Consider the following 16,243-nt stretch of genomic DNA (forward strand, 5'->3'; position numbering starts at 1 on the left):
TCAGTTCATTGCATGTCTTTCGAAGTTGTCTAACTATGATATCCTTAGGCTCAGTTTTAGCTTGACTTTCGGATAACTATGATATCCTTAGGGTCTATGATGCTATGCTGAGACCTTCTGTAAGCGTTTAACAGGCTTTGCTTTACCTGCTAAACACTTACAGATTTATCAATTTTGTGTTGTTTGATTTCGTATTGTTGTTTCAATGTGATTTTGACTTCTTAGAAGTTTATCGTACCTATTTTGTTTTTTACCGGTTGTTTTGTTTTGTATTTTTATGTGGTTGGTGATGCTCTTAGCTTATCTTTTTCCATGACGTTTAATACTTTAATGGTTCTTTTTTGTGGCGTAATTATGATTTATGTGGTATGTGTGTTTTTAAACCAAACAATCGTTGCCAAACTGTTAGGTAATCTTTAAAGGTTGTGAAGATTCTTTTGTTTTGATCCTCAAAATCTATGTTATATAGTGTTAGTTAGTAAGACTTTGGTACATCACGGATTGAATGTTTGCCTTGATGTTGGTGACTTTCTACTTTGGCTATGACAAGTGTAACTTTGTTTATAGTTTATGATTAGTTGGTGTGTTTTTTTATGGTTACATGATGCCCTCTTCACGCATGGACCCTATTGTTTTACAACAAATTGAAAAGCTTTTAGATGATGTAATCGAATCGGATCCGTTGTTATCTAAGATGCTTAATGACTTAACCGTCAAGGTTTCTAGCATACGGGACAAATAAGTGGAGTTGGTGTGACAACCCTCACCAAATCAGGTTTCCGTACGAATTAATTAATATTTAATTAATGCTTAATTATTGTGCTTGCTTACAATTATGGTTAAACTGCTACGTGATTTCTCATACATACATTTACAGGCATCCTACTTTATTTTCTGTCACTCCATTATTTACACAGAACTATAATGACAAACTTGACACACAAAAGCACAGTAGCACAATGAACGGATAACCCAGTACACGTGCTGGCATAGCCAGCACCAGACAGACACTGTCTCTTAGGCCAGAATGAGCCGGGAATAGTTTACTACACTAGTAGAAAGTGTAGGGAGATGAGGATTGTAGAACTGCGTCTCTAGGTGATAATTATAGTGACCGGATGTGCCTAAAACGTACTTTAAGTACAAAATTCAGCACTTTAAATAAAAAAATTCAGCATTAAGCTAACTAGTAAAGTGCCAAATCATGAGAAAAATATTACTAGACACTTTCCAAAGTGTCGGGAATAAGTTGTGTCACTAAAAATAATACTAACGACACTTTAAAACTTTGTTAAGCACTTTAACGGATCAGTATCCAACCGAACAACCGGACTTTACCCGGAACACAAAAATATTATCGTTGTCATTGCTTTTCTTTTTCTGAACCAGATAGGGTCCCCGAATACCCTAACACCCGTTACAATTTACAACACACTAGTAACTAGCTAACCTCCTAAATTAACTAACTAATATTTATACATTTAGTTAGAAACCAACCGGATACCCCCCCCCCTTCCATAACCGAACTCGGTTAGCAAAGGAGACAAACACTTACAAACTTTGATTATTATATTGCTTATGTTCCATATCTAGTGAACATAAGATCCCTTGGATAATCATGTGAAGTGAATTATAAATGTAACTCTAGGTCCATAACATTCATGTCATCACACAACAAAACTTGAGCTCCTCTCTCTTCCTCCTCTTGATTCTCGGCCGACCACCATAGCCACACCACCACCAGTTTTTGATTTTGATCAACGCATCCTACTTGCATACAAGGGTTAAGGATCTCATACGAGGAAGCCCGGTGCTTGCGGATTGCCAAGGACCTTCCTACATTGCTTTTAACCATCCGTTTTTTCGTCTAGTTTCTTCCCTAGCCTCGAGCTAGTAGTAAGTGACTCTAAACGCCTTCTTGATCTATTCTAAAGTGGTTAATATGAACTTTGTCGGTTGAAAATCATAAACATACTAAATCACATACTAAAAGTTTACAAAAATGATAAACATGATGGATAAAAGTAATGTAATGGTGTAAAACTCATAAAACTAGTTTTATTATGATTATTTAGTGTTGTGTGATGCTAGTAGTAGCTCGGATCGTCATCTAACCCGGCTAAGTCATGTTCATGTAGCATGACTTAGAATATGTTAAAGTATAAAAGGGGTTAAATGATGAACACTACTACATGTCAAGCATGAACTTGTGTAAAGACAATCTTTCTTATGAAATAGACTTGTAAACTAGTAGATCTACGGATCTACAAGTGGTACAAAGGACCAAGCGTCAAAAGAAATCATATTTTCTAAACCGGGTTTTACATGAACAAGAGTGATTTTTGTAAACACACAAGTGTGTAGACACTTGTGTAACACAAAGTTTTGACAAAAGAGCTATTTTTGTAAATGTTGACAAGAAGTTGTAAAGATCTAACTTCTTTAAAAACGAGACTCTTAAGAAACCAAGTTGATTTATACAAAGATCCACTAAAAGTAATGGAAAGTTACTACATATTTTTGATAAACAACAAGTTCATATATTTTTGCGATTTATATCTATTTTGACTAGTTTGATGGTTTGAATATTGTTTATTGTTGATTGAGAAAATCGTTGTTTGAAATTATAAAAGAAAATGATACGCTTGAAAGCGTGGCCACCTCCAGTTACAGGGGAAACTCTGGCGAAATTTTTCCAAAAACCTAACACTTGGAAATATTTTCATCACAAGTGTTATAAATATATTTCTAACTTGATTTCAAAAATGTAAATTTCGCCACGATTTTATTTACAACATTTCTAAGTGTCAGAGGTGGGATTTTCACAAAATAAAACTTGATAAATGTATATTTGATATATATATATTTTTCATAACAACACTTGTGAGATTTTTATGATTATTTTGTGAACTATACAAATATTATTTTTAGGGTAAAAATAATATTACCAAATATTAACGATTCCAAAATAATACGAACGCCTTCACAATGAATATTAAGTTACAACGGTATTATTAATACCACCCGATCTTTTACCATAACTTACGCATTTTCGGAAAAATACTAGTGAATGTGTATTTTGACAAGGATATTATTTTGGAAGATTATATGGAATAAAATATAATATTTTTGGGAAAAATATTTATATTTTGGAAGTAGAATATTTTAGACAAACGAAATAAAATATATTGTATTAAGTGAGACTTAATAATATATTTCGAAGTTATACGAACGCACGTGTATTAAAGCCCCCATCCTTGGGAAGGAATATAATTAATACTTAAATATGAAGTGGAAACACGAAATAGTTGTCTAACTATTTCCCAAAAACTTAAACCTTAAGCTAAGGCACGGCCGTCCGTCCAATAGAAGTTAGTACGTGTAGGTCGTCGCACAGCAGGTTGACAGGGAGATACTTTTTAGAGACGCACTTCGGTGAGTTCATGTCCCCCTTTTCTCTTAACTGTTTTCAGTTTTCTAAACTGCGGGGGTGAAATACATGTTACTATGATTACAAGTACTTTTTACATGGTATGGTTAGCGTAAGGAGGGTTATTACTTAGATCATGTGAGTGGGTAGGCGCAACTTGAGGCCATTAATCCTCATTGTAGGACCGAGGGACAGTAGCGGTAGATCTATCTGGGTGTAGCGAGCCCAACCCCTGAGCCCGCTTAATTTACCAGGTGGTGACTTTGTACCCATCGCGAAATCTGCTAGGTTTGAGTCTTCCTACTACACGTCACACATATCAATGGCCTTGCAAACCATTGGTGATCTCTTTTTCCTTATTTGCTACATACCAGGATTTTTATACTTACAAAGGTTTACATACTCACTACACATGAACTCGCTAAACAATTTATGTTGATTTTTCAAACTACATGTATTTCAGGAAACTAACGGATCTGGCACGGTATGCACGTATTTTCAAGCTGCGTTTGAGTAAAGAAGTCATCCAGGGTTTAGAAGGCGTAACCTCTTCCTGGACGGGTTACATACCCCTAAACCTAGTTTTGTTTTAAGGTCTTTGATAAGTTTTTATGAAATCATTTAATTCAAGCCAAGGTTTGTAACTTATTTTGTGATTGTTGAAAATGGGATTTTCTAAACCTTATTATTGGATGAGTATCACATGTTTTTCTTTTAACATATAGCATTGTTATGATTGTTGCTATGGTATTAAGAAGTCACACCAATTAACCCACGCTTCCATAAAAGCCAGGGTGTGACAGCTGGAAATCTCCATTAGCGTGCTTTATTCACGTTACGAAGGCCAAAAGAATGTTAAAGTTTAGCTTTAACATTACTTCGTAGCACATAGGTAAAATTGATTGTAAATTTTGTATACAATATACAATCAATGCTTTAGTTATTAGACTAAATATTTTAGTTTGTAAGTTTTTTGTTTGTAAATTTCAAATGATATTAATATATAACAATAATTATGTGGCTTTCTATTACTTTGTATGTTGTCAAAAAATAAACCCAAGACATGACATATTTCAACCAACTTCGATTCAAGGGCAACGGTTAGATGGAACTTAATGTGGACTTTAAGTATTATGGATTTAGGTATGTCATTTTATCATACTTAATTGCAAAGTTGTCTTTTACCTTATGTTAAATCTCTGTAGCAGAGAATACATGACATATTCAGATGGAACGTGTCAACCCTGCAGTATTATATTAATGATAATGTATGTTTTGATCCACACCGCTTCATGTCCTTTCGTAAGTCGCCACTCTCTCTATTTTCATCTATTGCTACTACAAAATCACTACAAAGGGATTCGGGCAGAAAGCACATCCCGTTCGACACGACATGTTTATTTTAAAAATCGGATCTACTGCGTATGAAACTTAGGCAACGATCAAATCACTCTGTTAATTATACCATGCAATACACTTGAAATCTTGGAAACATGAAATGGGTTTTGGTTTACATTTAATTCGACTATTATTGTTCAGTCTAGAAGACCTGCTAAAAATATTTACAAATAAAAGTATTAATTAAAAGGGTATATTTACTTTTACATCCTTTAGGTTTGAGTAAAATTACATCCGTTGTTCTTTAACTAACGAAATTACATCAGATGTCCTTCATGTTATAGTTTCTCATCATACGATATCATTTTGCCCTGACCTAGTTAATTTTTCATGTTAACTCTTAACATGTGCCACTCATACGAGGGTATAATGGAGTGAAAATGAGATTTCACAGATAATATTTATTGTTTTGTTTTAGTTCACTTAAAATATATATTCTTTATGAGGTTTCACAGATAATATTTATTGTTTTGTTTTAGTTATGAAGTGAAAATGACCATTATGCCCTCATGTGAGTGGCACATGTTAAGAGTTAACAGAAAAATTAACTAAGGATATTGTATGATGAAAAATTGTAACATAAAGGAGGTATAATTTTGTTAGTTAAAGAACGATGTCTGTAATTGTATTTAAACTTAAAAAACTTAAAATGCAATTTACCCTAATTAAAATGTATATATGGATTTCACACCTATAAAGTATCTTATGACCAAGTATATTATGGAGTTTTAATTAATTGAATCACCAGATATAAAGTGTCCAAACTAAAAGAAAAATTAAGGGTATCCCAAAATTTTTCTTGAACCCACGCAATAAAGTATCACGCTTTTACGGATAAGGATTCAATGTAATTTTAATATACACAAACGTATATTAATTTATTCTGATAGAGATACGATGACCACTATAAGATTATAAGTTGGAAAGACATTTATATCAATAAATATTTGTTTTGAGTATTCTTTATGAGAATTTATTGTAAAAGATAGATCTTTACAACAAATTAAATAAAATATTAAATAAAAACCTTAAAATAAATAACTACGTAATAAAATTGAAACAATAACGAAACAAAACAATTTATATACTTCGAATACTAAATCAAAGAAAACAATAAATAAATAAAAGTTGAAACTTATTTGTTGTTTATAATCTTTAAGTTTACACCAACAAAATGGTTGTTGATGTCTCAAATAAGTTCTGGTAGTATTCCAAGTCAGATGATATTTTAATAAGGTTTTTTTAGCTTTTAGTGAGCTATAATCTTCACCTTTAAAAGCTCATATAATAAAGGATAGACATAGGACCCGTACACTTCTATCTCTTTTATCATCTTTATCATCCATACCTAAACCTAATGACAACAAACCTGCTTAACAGCTGCCAGAAAACAGATCACGTTACCTTCTTTACTTCTATTTTTCTTTCAACAAGACAAATCACATTACCTTCTTTACATCTATTTTTTTTCAACAGTCCAAGAAAACGGGTTTGTACTAATTTTACACTTCGCCCAGAAAACCCCTCAACCCCTCTTAAATCCGCCCCTGACCGATACGAAGTTGAGCCGTAGTGCTACGGCTCATAAAGTGCTAGGTCCGCCCGTGGTCCAAACCCAAGTTTTATTTGTTCACTCACTTGAAAAGAAATTGCCATAATATTTAGACTATTGGGAATGCCACGCATTGCGGCTGAAACCGTTTAATCTCTTAACACCATGGTTAGTTAGATAGATAGTTTAGATTTATTATTAAGTAGCGGTTATGAAGTTGAAGGACCAAACTTAACAAAGTGAAAGATGGAAACTACCTAATAACCGAAAAGGTGTGTCTCCTCCACACACACCCATTCGGAACAGACACCAAAGAAAGAACAAGGAGACGTGATGGTTGATCAAGTGGCCGAGAATCAACATGCCTCTTCAAAATCAAATCTCAACCACAAATCCAAGAGACGTACCCTTTCACGAAGAGACACGTCTATTCACTCGTACCCGTAGGAAACTATAAATAGGGATAGTTAGATTCATTTGTACTTGTTCATTACATTCGAAATCAATTGTATATACTCTCAATTCAATATTGTATACATTCGGTTATTATCAAGTTATTCAAGTTGTTGTTATTCAAGTTATTCACGCTCATTAGAGATCAAGATCCAAGTTCGGGCCAACAAATTGGTATCAGAGCATCAGGCTCTAGGCGTGGGAATCGCAAGGCATCGCAGGGAATTCGCGATCAGGTTTCAATTTCGTTTAAATTCGCAAAAGTTTCATTTCAGAATTTTTATTTTCGGTTCTAGGAAAGTCGGTTGAACCGAACGGTTAGGAATCTAGGGTTCGTTTGTTTTGATTCCGGGGGTTTAGTGCGAATTAGATTGTTTTTGGTTGTTTGGTTATTACATGATTCGGGTAATCGGGGTTGTTAAGATATATTGAAACCAAAAGAAAGTTTATTAGAAGTGAAGATTATTCGACAGGAAGATATGTCAGGATCATCCGGACAAAGTCCGATAAATGGAAATTCTCTTTCCCAGTTTCAGTGTCCGATTCTGAAACCAACAAACTATACGGTTTGGGCTATTCGTATCAAGACAATTCTTGAAGCGAATGGTTTATGGGAAACGATTGAACCGGCAGAAAATGCAACGGTAGACGCTAAGAAAGATAAGTCTACAATTGCATATCTGTTTCAAGCAATACCAGAGGACGTTGTATTGCAAGTTGCAAGTTGTAAAAGTGCAAAAGAGATTTGGGATAATCTAAAGATTAGACATGTTGGCGTAGATCGGGTACAAAAGGCGCGTATGCACACGCTAATGTCAGAATTTGAAATGTTGCAAATGAGGGATGACGACACTATTGATTCGTTCACCGCAAAGATTAATAGTATCGTTACCCGAGCAACAGAAGTAGGATCGACTATGAGTCAACCGACTCTAGTACGCAAACTCTTAAATGGCGTACCGGATAGGTTTACTCAAATCGTTGCCTCTATGGAACAATACTCCGATATAGAAACCATGACGCTACAAGAAGCGGTCGGAAGACTAAAGACGTATGAAGAACGTCTCAAGTTAAAGAAAGGAAATCAAGGAGAAAGCCAAGATAGGCTTATGTTCACACATCAGGATAACAATAGAGGAAGGCAATTTGGAAACCGCGGTCGTGGTAGGTTTAACCAGACGCGTGGAAGTTGGCGAAACAACGGAAATAGGCAAAGTCCCGGAAACGAAGGATCTACATCTAGATCTAGAAATGGAAACTCTAGAAACTGGAGGAAGTTTGCAAGAACCGACCTAAGTAAAATCCAATGTTTTAAGTGTCAAAAGTTTGGACACTACAAGAAGGACTGTTCAGAGAAAGACGATGTACAAGAACATTCAAACCTCGTCGAGGAAGACGAAGCACCCGTATTGTTAATGACAATACAAGAAGAAAATATTCAAGAAAGGGCTCTGCTAAACGAGGAACATATAAAACCGACAAGTTATGCCTCAGAAAATGAAAATCTATGGTACTTAGACAACGGGGCCAGCAACCACATGACAGGAGTGCGAAGTCACTTCAAGGAGTTAGATGAAACGGTGACAGGGCAAGTACGATTCGGTGATGGGTCACACGTAGAAATTAAAGGCAAAGGTTCAATACTACTGGAATGTCTGAACCAAGAACAAAAGATTGTTTCACATGTCTACTACATTCCAAGTCTGAAAACCAATATATTGAGCCTCGGACAACTTACAGAAATCGGTTGCAAAGTGGTTATGGACGGAGATTTACTTACTATCCGAGATCGAAATAGAAAGCTACTAATGCGAGTCAAGAGAATGAAGAACAAGCTGTACAAAGTCAAACTGAAAACGGGAAAACCAATCTGCTTACTATCAAAGACCGAAGACACAGCATGGTTATGGCACGCAAGGTTAGGCCACTTACACTTCGACGCTATTAAGGAAATGACTCGTAAGAACTTGGTACATGGAGTTCCCCAAATAAGTCATGCTAGTCAAGTCTGTGACGCATGCTTATTAGGAAAGCATAGTAGGGCACCATTTCCAAATCAGGCAAAGTTCAGATCTTTAAAACCTCTGGACTTAGTCTATGGAGATTTGTGTGGTCCTATAACTCCACCAACACATGCTGGGAAGAAGTATATATTCTTACTTGTAGACGACTGTACTCGCTACATGTGGGCGTATTTACTAACTTCCAAGGATCAAGCATTCGAAACATTTAAGGAGTTCAAAGAAAAGGTGGAAAAGGAAGCGCAGACCAAGTTAAAGATGTTAAGGACGGATAGGGGAGGTGAATTCACATCGGCTGAATTCAACAAGTATTGCAAAAACAACGGCATAGCAAGACAGCTTACAGCACCATATTCCCCACAGCAAAATGGAGTAGTAGAAAGGCGAAACAGGACGATGTTATCCACTACTCGCAGTATGCTAAAGGCAATGAACATGCCACAGAACTTTTGGGGTGAAGCAATACGACACGCGATATACGTACTAAACAGGGTTCCGACAAAAGCCCTGGTGAACAAGACACCATATGAAGCACTAAAAGGAAGGAAGCCAAATTTAGAACACTTGAAGGTTTTTGGCTGCACTGCTTACGCTAAGGTACTACCACTTCAACAAAAGAAGTTAGATGATAGAAGTGCACCTATGGTTTACCTTGGAATAGAAGAAGGATCAAAGGCATACAGATTATATGATCCAGTAAAGAACAAGATATGTGTCAGTAGAGATGTAAAGTTCATGGAAGGTCAACCATGGAACTGGAATAGTTATATGGAAACGGTAGATTCAGGGAATCCCGAATGGACAAACTTTGTCATTCAAGAAGACGACATGCCACCAGAATTAGAAGAAAATGAGCCAAGTAGTCCAGGCGGTAGCGGGCCACAACATGACAATTCAGGAGTAGATCAGACAGAAGAACAAGACTCCTATGTAACCCCGCCAGCATATTCATACAATCAGAACTCAGCAGGAAGTTCAAGCAGGTTATCAAGTGGAAGTCTATCCATCTCTGAAAGTACAACAGAGAGTATTAGCGACACTCCAGTAAGACTAAAAAGTCTCGAAGACCTGTATGAAGAAACAGAAGAAATTCAACTAGATCCACATGAATTATTACTCGCTGAAGAAGAACCAAGGAATTACAAGGAAGCATCTAATGACAGAAAGTGGATTGAAGCAATGAAGGCTGAATTAGACTCAATAAACAAGAATAACACTTGGAGTTTGACGGAATTGCCAAGAGATCACAAGGCAATAGGCTTAAAATGGGTATTCAAGACTAAGAAAGATGCAAACGGAAATATTGTCAGACACAAAGCAAGGCTAGTTGCAAAAGGATATGTTCAGCAACACGGAATAGACTTTGACGAAGTCTTTGCACCAGTAGCACGTATGGAAACAGTACGACTAATGTTGGCTTTAGCAGCATATCAAGGTTGGGAGGTACATCATCTAGATGTGAAATCTGCATTCTTACACGGAGACCTCAAGGAGGAAGTCTATGTATCACAACCAGAAGGATTTATAAAGCCAGGAAATGAAGGAAAGGTTTACAGACTATCAAAAGCACTGTATGGATTGAGACAAGCACCAAGAGCTTGGAATACGAAGTTAGATCAAACCCTAAAGTCACTTAACTTCAAGAAGTGTACTTTAGAAAGCGCAATCTATACAAGAACAAGTGAAGCCTCTACACTAATAGTTGGAGTCTACGTTGATGACTTGATAGTCACAGGAACATCAAAGAAGGAGATAGACATCTTCAAATCTCAGATGAAGAACAAATTTGATATGAACGATCTAGGATTGCTAGCATATTATCTGGGAATAGAAGTAATTCAAACAGGGGGTGAGATAGGCATCAAACAGACAAGATATATCAACAAGATACTCAAAGACGCTGATATGTTATCCTGCAATGACACGAAGACAACCATGACTCCAGGAACTCAATTAACAAAGACTGAAGAAGGAGATCTAGTAGATGCAACACACTACAGAAGCCTGATAGGTTCTCTCAGGTACTTATTGCATACAAGACCAGATCTATGTTACCCAGTCAGTCTACTTAGTAGATTCATGCAAGAACCAAAGGAGCAACACCTGAAAGCAGTAAAGCAAATACTACGTTACATCAAAGGAACTAAAGAGCATGGAATCATCTACAAAAGACAAGGAGGATGTAAGATCACAGGTTATAGCGACAGTAGTTTTGGAGTTAATACAGACAAAGGAAAAGGAACAACTGGTCTGGTATTCTACTTTGGAGAATCACCTATAACCTGGTGTACACAGAAGCAACAGACAGTGGCACTATCATCATGCGAATCAGAATTCATGGCAGCCACTGCAGCAGCATGTCAAGCACTATGGCTTAAGAGATTGTTAAGTGAAATCACAGGCTGGAAGGAAGAAAAGATAACACTCAGAGTAGATAATGTTTCAGCAATAGCACTCATGAGAAATCCAGTCTTTCACGGAAGAAGCAAGCACATTGACACACGATATCACTTCATAAGAGAATGCGTGGAAAACGAAGATATCACTGTGGAGCATATAAGTGGATAACTACAACGGGCAGATATACTAACGAAGGCACTAGCAAGGATCAAGTTTGCTACAATGAGGGAACTGCTCGGAATTCAAGATTTGAAGCAACTCATGGATGTTCGAGATTAAGGGGGTGAATGAAACCTTTTAATCTCTTAACACCATGGTTAGTTAGATAGATAGTTTAGATTTATTATTAAGTAGCGGTTATGAAGTTGAAGGACCAAACTTAACAAAGTGAAAGATGGAAACTACCTAATAACCGAAAAGGTGTGTCTCCTCCACACACACCCATTCGGAACAGACACCAAAGAAAGAACAAGGAGACGCGATGGTTGATCAAGTGGCCGAGAATCAACATGCCTCTTCAAAATCAAATCTCAACCACACATCCAAGAGACGTACCCTTTCACGAAGAGACACGTCTATTCACTCGTACCCGTAGGAAACTATAAATAGGGATAGTTAGATTCATTTGTACTTGTTCATTACATTCGAAATCAATTGTATATACTCTCAATTCGATATTGTATACATTCGGTTATTATCAAGTTATTCAAGTTGTTGTTATTCAAGTTATTCACGCTCATTAGAGATCAAGATCCAAGTTCGGGCCAACAGCGGCAGGGCCAACTGATATCAGATTCAATTATTATGTCTATTACGAACCACGACTGATATTCCATATATGGAATTATGCAAGTTTCATATAATTTCAACTATGTAAGTTTCATGAATTTAAAATTTAAACAAATTATGCAAGATCATATTTTTTCTTGATTTTTGTTTCAGTATGGCTTCAGAAGGTTGGACAGGCTGGTGGTATATGTTAGCATGTGGCTTGAGAACAAGGTATTTAAAGATGAAGATTCCAAGCCAATGGTAAAAGATGGCTTCTCTGCTGCTAGCAAGGATGAAGATGGTGGTATTCGTGGAATCTGCGAACCAACTGGACTGCCATTCTCCATTGCATTAAAGTATGTTATTCGTGTATCAGAAAGAGCATTCTTCATACGCTCTATTCCTGCATCTCCACTCAAATGGATTACTCTTTCCCTCAACAGTTTTTTGATCCTATGTAATCTTCATTCAATACATTGAATAGCTTTCATATCATTTGTAAGATCAGATCAGCGTCATCTTGCAATTTTGCATCATATAGATTTCCATCCGGCATGCTGCCCGCATCAGATCCTCCTCAACATCCTTAACCTTCCATACCACAAAACTCTTCAAAAAGGCACACCATGTCGAACCTAAAGCAGCCAACTGTAGCGTAAACATTTGTTTATGGCTCGAGTCTTCACCAAATTTTTGGAGCATTATATTTATCAAAAACTCAAATTCGTGGACAAACTTAGCTGACTCAGCTAAAGCAGTCTCACGTTGATGACCCAAAATCATGTAGGCGCATAGCACTACTATGACTTGGTACCTTGACAGGTGACTTTGAAACTGATCTGGCAGGACCCGCTTTCTTTATCTGTCCAGCACGGGCATGGGTTATGGGGGCGGTTTTTCTTTTGGGTAAAGCAACTTGTTTAAGGAGGTGATCATTGTCATTCTGACTATTGAAATTGATTCCACAGGTAGTGCTCAGTAAAGCTGTGTACCAGATCTTGAGTCGGTCCAATAAAGCTTTGTAGTACTGCTCAAATGACATCGATTTTACATGATCTTCATTAATTTTTTATGAAATTTTATCCAGCACCTAATAGATGTATGAAAAACAAGTGTTCAGCAAACATTTTTTATGTATATAAAGCCACAACAGTAACACGTAAACCGACTTTACACATTCCATAAGTATGTCACACAAAGGTGAAAAGTTCCATCTATAGGATTAGCGCATGTACCTTGCTCTGTTGGCACGATGGGTACGGGTGATGTGTCCCATGTGATAGCGCCCCATCAGTGATAGCAAACAGAACCAAGTTATTAACTTAACCTCGTTAATGGTCAATTGATGCAAAGAGACCAATACGTTCTTGTATAAAAGGGTAAATATTTAACATAACTCCATAAAACCTTCACATGACAGTTCCTTTCTCTTTAATAACCCATTGTCTATTAACTTGACCTCTTGAATTATTCCCTCTGTACTTGCTTCTTGGCCTCTAGCTGCTACGATTACTACTACTTGGCTTAGAAACACCACCATTCGTTTTAGATTCGGTTATGATAGGAGTATGACCCTCGAATCACTGGTTCAAAATCAAACGGTAAAATAAAAGATAGTTCTACGGTTTGTTTGGATACAGATTCACCACCAAACGAAACGGTAGGGCTGCGATGTCCAACCGAAGATACAGATACACCACTCCGGTTAAGATATCGTGTCTAAGTTCACCACCCAACGCGCCACGGTTGAGCTAGCATAGACGAATTAATTAACCCACACACATGAGGTAATTAACACAAGAAAAAAAAAAAAGAAACTCATTCTAAAACTCACTGCCTGAATAATTCTCAAATTCAATAATACAGGATCCATGCACTACCCCACCCCATGTAGCTTTAATCTAGGAAATAAAACTGAAAAATAAACAACTACCTAAACATGGGAATTAAAGAAAATAAATTGGAACTAAAATAGAAAATAAAACATGGCTCCATTTTGCTGCAACCGTAACCCATGGTCATTGGCCCACCCGTTTCGAGTGACCCAAACCCGCTGCTATCAGGTTACCTATTCACTGCTGATGGCTTCTTTATCTGACATGGTAGAGGAGTTGCTGGGGGTGGGGTCGGGCGGGGAAGGAATATTCCAGGCATTAAAACTTCAGTCTTTTTGGCTCAATCAAGCCGTTGTTCTCTTGCTGTAATTTCAAAATGGCCTCGAATTTATGTCGCCTTGTGTTTTCAGAATTCAAGTGAAGACTCATGTCGTTTCTGCATCTTCGGTAATCTCAAGATTCTGAAAGTAAAATCCACGACAAATGCGTATTACTGGAATGATAATTTGTCAAAAGCCACTCATAGTTGCAAAACCTGAGGGTGGCATTTTAACCAATCTACTTATGAATAGGTATATTGGTTTTATGTTTTATCTCAAATGGGTCAGACATGAGAAAATAGGAAAAAAAACTATGTCTAATGTATAAAACATCCGAAAGAATTTTAATCAACAATCTTAACAAATATTGAAAGATGATAACTTTGTAAACACCAATGCTTTTGGGCAAAAAGCGCCCAGGGTCAACCGGACATATTTTGACAAGGACTAAAAAATGTATGTTTTTTGCCCCATTACCCAACCCGCTGACCTTGCCACCGCTATTCCCACAATTTCGTATTACAATTATACAATTTCAACTACAAGCACCACGTGATAACGTCAAGAAACTTAATTGTGGACAAATAATAACTTGGCATACCAATTGAGAATAACCCTCCACAAAGTCAAGCACATGTTCAATGTCTTGAGCATGGAGCACCTTATGCCACACTGGGAAAGTACCCATCCCGTCTTCAGTGTCATATTTGTGTCTCTATTTGATAAAAATGTTTAACAAAGTCAGATATCTAAATTAACCAGCTAATGACAAAAAGAGAATCCCTTGTAACCGACACGTCTCTTTATGTTGGGGAACCGGATTATTTGCAGCGGAATGTTTGTGTTGGTTCGAATCAATAGACATGATATCGAATAAGGGAGTGTGCAGGAAATATTGAATGTGTTGGCCCCAAAATGGATCTTGATCTCTAGACAATTGAATAACTTGAATATAAACTGAATATCTGAATACATGAATTGAATTACAATTGAAATCAAATGATCCATATTTATAGTTTCCAACGGGTGCGACTAATAGACGTGTCTCTTCGTGAACGGGTGTGTCTCTAGATTGTGTGGATGAGAATGAATCTTGAAGAGGTGTGTCCATAAGCCAAAAGTCACGTCCCTTTCCTTCTTGTGGCTGCCGATCGCGAACAGACATGTCTCTAAGGAGACATGTCTTTTCCTTTAGTGAAGCGGCTATAATCTTTCAGTTTTACATCTTCAGTCCCCATACTTTGTAACCGCCAAGTAACCGCCATCTAAATAACTATTAACTATATACACAATAACCCTTGTACTTAAGGATGTGTAGAGATTAAGGATTTCATTCACCCCCCTAATCTTGAACATCCTTGAGTTGTAGATCTTGAACTCCGAGTGGCTTTATCATCTCGAGTCTCCTCGGTATCTAACATTTCTGATGCGTGTCAGTGTGTATATATTTTTGATGTATATTTAAGCCCTTTTTACACTTTTAGCCAAGTTTTAAATTTATAAAACACGATATTTACTAACACTAAACACACATATGGGCAAGTGCACCCATCGTGGACGTAGTATAGTGTTGGTAAGATACCGAGGTCGTCCAAGGACACAAGAGCTTTTAATACCGGTTTATCCTCAACGTCTAATCAAATCAAAAAGGTTAGAAAAATGTTTTAAACTAAGAAAAATAAAAACTAACTAAATGCTGAAAATAAAAATAAAAACAGATAGACAAGATGAATCACTTGGATCCGACACGTGTATTAGTATAACCTTTGATTATTTTCGCACTTTTGCACTTGTTTAAGAGATTATCTTAGTTATTGTAGTAGGCCCCTCTTTTGAAGGCGACGTTACCCTCAACCCAGTAGTTTGAGTCAGCAAGGATACAATCCTAAAGGGTCGGATTATTGAAAGATAATGAATTAAGTTATTAATGCAAATTATGGTAGGCCCCGCTTTTGGCGGTGACGTTACCCTTGGCTAAGTAGTCTGAGTCAGCAGGGATACAGTCCTAAATAGCCGGGTTATAGTATTAATAGTAGTTAACTTATGAGGGGGTCAAAGAGTTT

Source organism: Helianthus annuus, chromosome 17 (assembly GCF_002127325.2).
Source record: "Helianthus annuus cultivar XRQ/B chromosome 17, HanXRQr2.0-SUNRISE, whole genome shotgun sequence".
NCBI lineage: Eukaryota > Viridiplantae > Streptophyta > Magnoliopsida > Asterales > Asteraceae > Helianthus > Helianthus annuus.